Source organism: Tiliqua scincoides, chromosome 7 (assembly GCF_035046505.1).
Source record: "Tiliqua scincoides isolate rTilSci1 chromosome 7, rTilSci1.hap2, whole genome shotgun sequence".
Classification (NCBI taxonomy): domain Eukaryota; kingdom Metazoa; phylum Chordata; class Lepidosauria; order Squamata; family Scincidae; genus Tiliqua; species Tiliqua scincoides.
In genome coordinates, this window is record NC_089827.1 from 63,251,682 (window position 1) to 63,262,454 (window position 10,773).

The window sequence follows — 10,773 nt, forward strand, 5'->3', positions numbered from 1 at the left end:
AGTGCAAGGCAATGTAGACTTGATGAAACTGAGACCTACAGATCAACATTTGTTTCTCACATTTATTTGTGTTCAGTTTTGCCTGGGTTGGGGATATGGCGATCTGACCCTAAATCAAAGAAGTTGCTTTCTTCCCGATTTCTAGTCAACTCATCTTTGTTAGAAATCGAAAAGGTTGAACGAGTTCTTATCTTTTCTTAAAAAGAACCTGGTAATTGGAAAAAAACAAAACAAAATCCCTTTACCACCTTATGGTTTCCCCCCTTCTTAGAAGAAAGATTAACTGAGGTGATGTTTTGCTACACTTCGGTAAGTGGGTCTCTGTGACATCCATCAGGTGCTTTGATTTTAATTGGTATGCACACAAAATGGTTGCTGTGTGACTGAATCAACTCATCATTAATAGCTGGAAAATTAAGCCTGCCCAAAGGGGGAAAAATATACACAAAAATCTTCTCTTTGCAGTACTCTCTTTCTAAACCTAATACAATTTATGAACTCTATTAGAAATAACACAAAAAGACCCCACGATTGCCTATGTCTTCCTGGGAATAAAAACTATAGCACAGCATACCGTCCACCACAGTAACCGTGGGAGATGCTTAAAGATGAAAGAAAGATAAAAGGAACAAGAGATTGGCTGCTTTTCAGCACACAGAATCTGGCTTCCAGTGTCAAAGAAATTTATTAAAGGCCTTCCTGTAGCTGCCCAGCAACTTCTCGAAACAGCATTGCAAATCTCATTATTTTTGCCATAGGCAGAACAGTGATTTTCTCTTTCAAAAAAGAAAGGCATCCAGAAATTGTATGTATTTGCTCCCCAGTGTTGCTTTCTGAGTGATGCCTGTTGAATTTCTTGCAGTAAACATTTTTCTTTCTGTCAAGAGCAGAGACAATACAGCTACACACTGACAGAACTATATTCTAAACTTGTCTCAAATGCTATCAAGAGAATTTCCCGGTGGTTACAGGAATAAGAGTGGAGGAATAAACAGGGAACTGGGTTGTTCTTAAGAAGGCACTTTCTGATGATAATTTATCAGAGGTTCTGTGCCTCTGACATGAAGCATTTGATACCTGCCCCTGAGGATGCTGGGAAAGTGCTCCCAAGCTGCCAGGAGTGGGGAGGAACAGGGCTGCTGATGTCCCCTTTACACATACATAGCTCCCTTCATGTTTAGCTTCTGGGCCTCTCCAATCAGTCTACAACTTTTTCTGAAACACAGCATTCTCCCAATCCTCTCTCATTCATTCTGGTTTGGACTGACTGGCATTCTTTTGAAGGAAGTGTCACTCTTGACTTCTTGACTCTACCCTGTGAGATTTGATGCTCGGCTCAAGCCCAACACAACTGTTTCCATCACATCCTGCTTGTGTTTCCGCAGGGCATCTGCCTGGCCATCGTTGGAGATGCAAGCTTTGGATGAGATTCACCTTGGCAGCCCATGGAGCTGTGGGAATCCCCTGCTGGTTTCACAGGGAGATCACATGGGGAAAAATGGTTGGCAACCTTCAGTCTCGAAAGACTATGGTATAAGCCTACAGCACCTGGTATTCCCAGGCGGTCTCCCATCCAAGTACTAACCAGGCCTGACCCTGCTTAGCTTCCAAGATCAGACAAGATCGGGCATGTGCAGGGTAACAGTTGGGAATGCACCTTCTTACTGGTACCGATCAGGAGTCTCTGTCGGCACCATGAAAGCACACGACCCTTGACTGGTTAGCAGTCCCTGGTGGAGGAAAGGTCGGCAAGAGCTGCAAGCGGGTCAGTAGCCCCACACTTGCATGGGGCTGACTGAATTGCCCCTGGTTCCCACCACTGTCTCTTGATGGGCGCCAAAAAGGATGTGCTTTCCCCTGTCCCATCAACAGGTCTGTAGCACTGGCAGGTTATTCCCGCACGGACGCCACATCACTGGCCACTGCTGTGATAGAACAAAGCAGTTCTTATGCTTGCTTGTTATTTTGTAAGGCCCATGAGTTTCTATGCTAACTGGATGGCAACTGGGCAGAAGTGGAAGGTGCATGATTGAGACATACAAAATTATGCAGGGGATGGGTAGAGTGGATAGAGGGATGTTCTTTTCCCTCTCACACAACACCAGAACCAGGGGACATCCACTAAAATTGAGTGTTGGGAGAGTTAGGAAATATTTCTTTACTCAGCATGTGATTAATCTGTGGAACTCCGTGCCACAGGAAGTGGTGATGGCATCTGGCCTAGATGCCTTTGAAGGGGGACTGGACAAATTTCTGGTGGAAAACTCCATCATGAGTTGATGATGTCCATCAGGGGTTGACACAGCCATGATGTGTCTGTGCAACCTCCTGATTTTAGAAGTAGGCTACCTCAGAATGCCAGATGCAAGGGAGGGCACCAGGATGCAGGTCTCTTGTCTCCTGTGCTCCCTGAGGCATCTGGTGGGTGACTGTGAGTTACTGGAAGCTGGACTAGATGGGTCTTTGGCCTGATCCAGGGAGACTCTTCTTATGTTCTTGTGCCACTCGGATCATGCAAGAACTAGTTATGATGGCGAAAGGGAATGGGTGACAGGATTAGACTAGAGGCTTAGAAAAAGAGTTGTGACAGTATCAAATGCTCACCACCAGTGCAAAACAACTATTTGCCTTCCTGCTCCTCTTCTTAACTCTTCCAAATTCCATGTTAAAATGCAGTGATTGAAAAATTCCAAATCAAAAGGCCTCTTGCCCACTGCCTTGTCTTTAGCGCATACTCAGATCAGGTCAGATCAGAGATGGCCTAACTGTGTACACTGATGCTGTTGCTGACTTGCTGCTGCTGCTGCCTGGGTTCACACAAGCATGCCCATCTAAAAGAAACCCCTTATCTCCTCATTGGCTGTTTAGAAGAGGGTGATGGTGCCTTTTGGAGGGCAGTTTGCCCTGAGAACTTGTGTGTTTAGCCATTCAGGTGAATGTGTGCAAGAAGTTGTGCTCAGTGTTTGGCTTTTGCCTAGGAACTGTCCCCTACTCTCTCCTGGAGTATTCAGACCCTGGAGATAGTAGGGTGCACAAGAAAACATTGGGAACATGCATTTCTCACTCACTGGGGGTCTTTGGTCAGTGAACCAGGAGGGTGTAAGATTGGTCAGAAAGACCCTGGACAGTGACACCATGCAAGAATGGAACTTGACTACTCCACCATCCTCAGTTCTCAAGTATGGGTAAGCAAGGTAGGTGTTTAAAGGGATGCCTTCCCTTAAAATCCATGCAAGGAAGGAGGAACGGAGGGCAGCCAATCAGTTTGCTTGCTACCAGGGCAGGTGAATAGAGGTGGCGGCAGACCTAGAATGAAAGGCACCCCAAATCTTCCACTCCCCATCACCCACACTTGACACAAGCCACATCATCTACTTAATGACTAGGCTGGTCTAGGATTTAAGCCAAGAAATGTTAGCATTGTTAAAAGCCAAAATCAAAGCAAACTTTTTCCTAAAGCCCACGCAGAGCTAAGAGTGTAGCAAGAAGGGAGGAAAAAAAGGAAGGAACCTGGGGAAAGGTTATGAGAGAGACATGTTCAGGTAAACAAGCTGGAGCTTTGTAGAGGCTTTAGGAAAGGGCTTCTTTTTAAAAGGGCGAGAAAATCCTGAACAGCAGAGAGTCAAGGTCAAATGAAAGCAGCTGAACAAGTGAGAATAGCGTTTAGATTTGAGATACTGCAGTGATAGGTTGCGAATAATATAGATTAAGAAAATCAAATTAAAATGGTGGCGTTGAAAGGTGCTGGATCGATGGCTTTAGCAACGAAAGTTTTTTTTTTTGTTTAAACAAGGGCTGCATATGTAACGGTCGGATTTTTTGCTCTTGCAACATGACTCAGAAAACCTGACCAGAATCACCTTTCTTTTTTTTTTTTTTTTAAAGGGTGGGCTGAAAGAAGATTTAAATATATTCTCTTTGCCTGTGGCAATGCTTTCTGGTTATATCTTTAGACACAAGTCAGTTCATTCGACCAAGACTTCAGAGCTGCCTTTGGAAAGTAATGGATTTTGGACTTTTTTGGAATACAAAATATTTCAATTCTATTTTCCCAGCAGGGCATTCAAAGGCCCTCTCGTACTTATTTCAAATTAATGTCTCCACAATTACTAGTCTATGGCATGTTCTGAATATCATATAACAGGGAAGGCCACCCTTTTAGTAGGAAGCCTCCTTCTACACTCACTTTACCCTTCTTAGATTGCGTTACATGGTTTGTCTTCAAGTGACTTTCCCCCCCAGTAGACACAGAATCCGAGCAGCCCTTGAATACGACTACTTCTTGCAAATGCAAATTCCCAGTTTTATACCACAGCTGACCTAAAGCATCCATCAGAAACCACAACTTAAAAAGTCTTCTTGAAAATGATTAATTTCAACCTGATGCCATCCAAGATTAACAGCCCAACCCTAAAGCAGCAGCTGCTGGTGGGATGGGTGCACATGCTATCACAAACATGCTATAGGACCAGCGCCCGCTGGAAACGGTAGGTTCTCCATGGGCCAGTAGAGGGGTGGCGGAAAGGCGGAATGGAGGCATGAGGGGGTGTAACAGGGTGGAGAGAGGACAGCGATGGGTTGGATCAGGCCTAGGAGGAGGGTGGGAACAATGGCAGCGGCTGTTGTCATATCTTATCTCCCTTCCCGGCCTTGATTTCCCAGCATGGGGCTGCTCAGACTTGCGCCAGCAATTTTGCTAGTGCAAGCCCAAGTAGCCCCACAGCAGGTGATGAATGTCCCCTTCTCTTGGGGAGACCTCCAGCAGCCTCTGTTCCTGCACTGGATGCAGTGCAGGCCTTTGGTTAGGACTGGGCTGTAAATCAATATGTCTGGGAAACATATTTCAACCAATGTTGTCGAAGTGAAACTTATTTCACAAGTACTTGCAGATGCAGTTCAACTACCAGCTCTCCAAGTACAAGGCCTATAAAAGCAGCCTTTCATTACGCAGCCAATTAAGGTGATTTGTTTGTTGCTGATGGAACCTAATGCAGAGACTTGTTTCCTTCCAATAAACACCTTACACTAAGAAGCCAAATTAGCACAACTTTTTAATTGCTCCAATTCCGCAGGGACGCACAAAGAAGTTGTGAAGCTGCTAATTCATTAAAGTCAATCACCTGATACTCAACAGCACCCACTCTTTGCAAAACTTCCAGAACAAAATTAAAAAAGAGGGGGCATTAAAATGATATGCTAAAATACGAGAAGCTTGATAACCGTTTCTAGGGCTTACGTTTTACATTGAAAAATAGCGCAGCTTTTGGCAGGCCCCATCTCAAGTGCCTCCTACAACGATTGCAGCATCTGCTCAATAAATATATTGTGAAATAAAATTCCAGATAGACAAAATGTTACATCTTGGGCTTGGAGCCTTTACAACTGTGTTTCCACAGGCTCTGTATTGACTAGCGAGTACTAGGCCTGAGGGCTGCAAAAGCCTATGAGCTATAATATACATTTATCTCAAAAAAAATCACCGTAATCAAAGGATTAGAATACCCAATGCCTGAGTGCTGGTAGCGGCATTCTCACTTTATGTAACTTGTATTGCTGTTTTCACCAGGCATCCCCAATGTCCTGTTTTGTGATACTACAGAGATCGGCCTGCCTCATTTTTAGCATTTGTTTTCCAGCACCGAACACCAAGAAGCTGGGACAAATGACACATAGCTGTGGCATGACCTGTGCATTAGAACATGGGTAAATGCTTAAAAAGCAAGTTGGAGAGATTAAGAAGGGGTGTATGCCTGCAAGAGGTTTGTTGTACTGCTTGTCGTCATTCCCCCCAACTCTCCCCAGCTATTTTTCTATTGGCAGGGTTTGTTTCCAGTCTCAAAGTGCTACTGGGAGAAAGAAGGTCAGGGGAGGGGTTGTGTGAAGGGTTGAGAGGGGGTAAAGAGCTTAGCTTCCTTCCTTGAGCACCATTTTTCTTCTTCAAGCCATTTCTGCCCAACGCAACAGGGATCAAATGTGTACACCTGTGGGCTAGGCAGAAATGGGTTCAATCACCCCTCCTGCTTTATATGAATTCAACAATGACCCATGTTCTAACACACAGGACTGCTCCTGTCATATTTCATTAGCCCATGGGTTGGTAGTATATAACACACGATCAGGGTACTGATGGGGTAGCACAGCGGTCTGTCTGATTTTTTTTGCAGAATTGCAGCCCCTTTTCATTTTTTCAGATTTTCACATGAAATTGTGTCTTTGTTACACAGAAAATTCAACCTCATTTGCCAAGGTCTCCAAGCGAAAGAGTTCATGCACCAAAAAAAACGCAATACTTCTCCCAGACAATGCAGTGATTGCTTTCTTTCTCCTGTGCTAAACAGCACCTCCAGCCAGGTTCTAGAAACAAGAGGGAGCAGTGGTAAACAGCAGGTGACTATTTCTTTCTCATCATTCTGTGCCACTATGTGCAGGTGGACCTTCAGGCTAGTGTTGCTAGAGCATGGATATATTGTGCACAGGGCAAAATGCAACTGAGACCAGCAGTGAGCAAACCTACCCATTTACCCAAACCCATTCAGAACATAATTGCATGGAATAATCAGATTTCTGGGGCATATCAGTCCATGTAATTATGGAAGGCCCAGCAGATTCTGGCTGTAACTGTCTTGCCACAGCTCCTCCCCACTGGGCCTTGTGCCCGCTTAAGGCTGATTAGTTTCTCTTGTTAAACTCACAAGCGCAGCAAGCAAAGGTCAGAGTCAGGTCCCAGTCCATTAAATGCAGATTGCCAGCTCAAAGTCAATATGCCGGGTCACAGTCCAAGTCCAAAGTCCAGGTAAGCCAGGTCAGGTCTCCTCTGGGTCAGGTAGCATCTCCCTCTGGGTCAGGGTAGCCTTTGGTCCTTCTGAAGCTGCCTTTTATCCTTGGATGTCTCATAATCCAAAATGCAGCTCAGCTGTGAGCTACCTTGTTAAGTCCAAATTAGGCTCAGCTGAGCCATCTCTTCAGTCCATGTCCATTCAAAGTCCCATCAAGGTCAAATGAAGCTCACGTGTCCATCAGAGTCCCATTGGTCTTGATTGATTACAGCTGTGGAGCCAGCCCTGCCCTTCCCAGAGCTGTCAACCAGCTGTCAAAACATGGAATCGCTGTGAGCACCACATCATCCACCTGATGATCTTCTGATCTTCCATTACAGTAACAAAGTATTAATCAGAGTCCTTTGGGTTCCTTCATAACCCAGATGGTACTGGCCCTGCCCTGAGCCATAGTAGGCGTTATAATATCCTTAAGATTTTGAATACTTCAATGTCTGCATGCCCAGCTGTGCCCATCAGCATGGCAATAGCAGCAAAGGGGGGGGGCGGGACAGGAAAGACTCATCCAGTTCCTGACAAATCCCACCATAGGATTCAGCTACTCCTCTCTTGACTTCTGGCCAGAGTACTGTTGGACACTTTTCCTGCCCAAAATTTGGCGTAGTGGTAAGTTTTGAAGTGAAGGAGTTTGCCATGACACCCCATTGCTTCACCCTATTAAGACTATGCCACAGCAACAAAAATCAACTTTTAATTCCTTCATTGACAGGTGTTTTCTTCTCCTCTGCCATTGTTCCTTGAAATGTCTTATACTTCATTTACAGATCTCGTTCATTTCGTCCCAAACGCTCCCATGTACTTGCTGCTGACATTGCCTGTAGGAGAAGTCCCAGAGATTCACTCCCCCTCAACCATACCCCTGACTTCATGGCATACCTTTTGTGATTAGGTAGAAAACTGGGCCCATGAGAGGGAGGTAAAGGGAGTAATTTGAACCAGGCGCAGATTCAAAAGGGGGCCCCCAGAGCCAAAGAAGGGGCCCCAGAAATTTCCAGGGATCTTACATTTTCCAATCTCAGCAGGATTCGCTTCCCAAGTGGAATGCTGGGGGCTGCCACAAAACCCTAAGCACTGGGCCAAGGAATGCATACGTAACACTCCTAAACAAATTGACTGGCTACAGTAGTTCTTAGGCTCGTGGATCTGCTTACCATGATGGAGTGTATAGAAGCTCAGGGACACAGCTGCGGGGCTACAGCTGCAGAAGTCAGTTTTGGTTCACACACAACACTTTCCATTCTAGTGTGAGCCTAAATACAATGATGCTAATTTTCAACAATGATTTTCTATATTAAAAATATTCTAGAGAGATTTAAGAGTGTGTTTGGTTTTTCTTATTACCATATCTAGCTGCTGATGCCACACGAACAGGTAGACCTGGGCTCTGCATTGTAAAGCCTGGTAGACCTGGGCTCCAACAATTTTTCTGGCTGTTGCCACCATCTCCCACCTTGTTTGCTCCTTCTACCCCATTCTGCCAGTCCCCCTTGCCACCCTCTCCCCACTCTGTTTTACCCTTCCCCTCCCCCTTTGGGAAGGGGCCCAAAAGAAACTTTGTACCCCCTGATAAAATTCTTCTCAGAGGCCCCTGTAGAAAGGACATGAACACATTTGAAACCAACCCTGAACCTTTAATGGGCCATATGAAAAAAGGGTTGTTTGAGGGTATTTGGAAAGTACTACATTAGGCATGTGCCATCCAAGCTGTTTATTAGGAACTTTTGTGATTTGTTCTCAGTGATTACAGTTGTAAACTCTTGGTTCAGTTTCCTTTCACGTTTGTGAAACCCAAGTCACAGATGGTGTATGGAGCCATGAATCTAACTCATGTAGCCTTTGCTAAGAATTGGAAGCAAGAGAGAGAGAGAGAGAGAGAGCGAGAGAGAGAGAGAGAGAGTCCTACAACTTACAAACTCTACACGGCATCAGATCATAAGATAATGAAACAGAGTTTTGGAAAGGATTACCTATACTGTTGATGTTCGAGGAAACTCTGAACCAGAGTTAATGTGAAGGAAATGAGCTAGATACATCTCATTAAAGGCTTACTGCTGTATTTGCATTTTTGACTAATTCTCAAATATTGAAATACAGCTGATGAGGTGGCAATTTAAACCTTCTTATTTTTAAAAATAAATACAGATTAGAGAAATGCCAATGATATGCAAATTGAATGGAAACCTGGATTGATCCACTGTTCTACAGTTATGTTGTTGGCATCCTTCAGTCTCGGAAGACTATGGTGTCATGCTCTGAATGGTGGTTCTGGAACAGAGTGTCCTCTCCAGTGCGCGAAGCCTGTGTAAAGTAGGTATGGAGGATAGGCATGCAGCAAATCCCCCCTCTCCATGTCGCTGAAATGGTCCAATGGAAAGGCAGAGGCCAATATGGTTGGTTCCAGCGGCGTCGCAGGAGTTGCCAGAACGTGACTGTGTTCAGCCATGAACTGCCTCAGGGACTCCGGCTCCGGATTTTGCCTCAAGGTTTTCTCCTGAAGCCTTTTCCATAACTGGATGTAGCCACAAGGCAGTGGAGGTTTGGGATCAGAGTTTTCCTTCTCTCAGATGAGCTGCCTTCCCAGGCTGACGAGTCCCATCTACCCGGTGGCTGTTTAGTCGCCTCTTACGACAAGTACAGCCAAACTGAGGGCCTATTCTTATCCCCAGCCCCCAGGGGATTCTACAGTTAACCGAAACAAAAAATGGACATGAATAATATTTGCTGCGGCAAACTTTATAAAATTTCACAGGAGAATGCGTGAGGAATGTGCAAACTTACTTAATGCTGTAGAGGTCATACAACCATAATCTGATCTAAAAATGCCTGGTGTTGTAGGTTTCATCTCTCTGCTAGTGTCTACCAAACTGCTTCCCTCCATGTATGCACTTATGGAGTGGTTTGGTTCCTCTTCCTACTGTCACTGTTGAATACACAGAGGTAGCTCATTATATCAGATTCTCTGCCAAAAACAATATGCAGTTTAGGGTACTGAAATTTATTGGATGTGATCTATGGGATAAACTGGACTGGTATCTCCTCTGTAGCTGGGAAAATTGCAATAGACCATTATCTCGGGGAAAAAAAGAATGGTTTATTTCCAATTTTTCTTCATTATCCAATAAAATATGACTATTGCTAGCACTCAAATTCAGATTTAGATATTCTGAAAGTGACTCATCCTGGAGCAAATGAGGCAGTTGTTCATTTGCGTCCAAGAGTCGAAAAGCTTTGGGAGGAAAAACAAAATTACTGTTTTGCTACCAGTTTGTTCTCATATTCTTTATTGCTTGTTACTTCTGAAAGACGTTTGCATTTTAAAATCTATATTATTTACTTCCGACCCTGTAAAGAAAAGCTATGAAATAAGCATGATTTTGCAGTGGGCCGGGCAACACTCTAGGTGGTGTGCATGGTGATCTACCATCCCCCGCCCCACTGGTTTTTTGGCTGTACCTATTGATAGAATAAAGATATTTCAACGCAGTTAGTTTCATCGCATTCTGCATGAAATTACACATTGATTGATATATAACATGATGATATTATTCCTCCAAACTCTGATTTTAGTGATTTTGGTCACTAGTGGTGTCACCTCCCCCCAGGATGTCAACTTACTAACACCTTATTGAAGCAGTTCTCAAACTTTTAGCACTGGGACCCACTTCTTAGAATGACAATCTGTCCAGGACCCATCATAAAGCAAATTAAAATAAATAATTATAAATAAATTAAAGTGAAATCAATAAATAAGGGAAAGCCAGCCCTGTTCCACCAAGTGAATTTTCTCTGTAGCCTGCCTGCAATAACACCCCCCCCCCCAAAAAAAAAGAATCAGTAAGATTTGCACCCCTACCCAGTACCCAGTTCAATTTAAGTTCTTATATTTCAAGCATATCACTATCAGGACCCACCTGGCTTTGCAAGTCTGAGAGCCCAA

The 10,773-nt window shown here is 44.4% G+C and overlaps 1 pseudogene; it reads right to left on the reverse strand.

The window, feature by feature from the left end:
* Window positions 1-1,536: 1,536 nt before the first annotated feature.
* Window positions 1,537-1,650, reverse strand: LOC136657687 (5S ribosomal RNA; annotated as a pseudogene).
* Window positions 1,651-10,773: the final 9,123 nt, after the last annotated feature.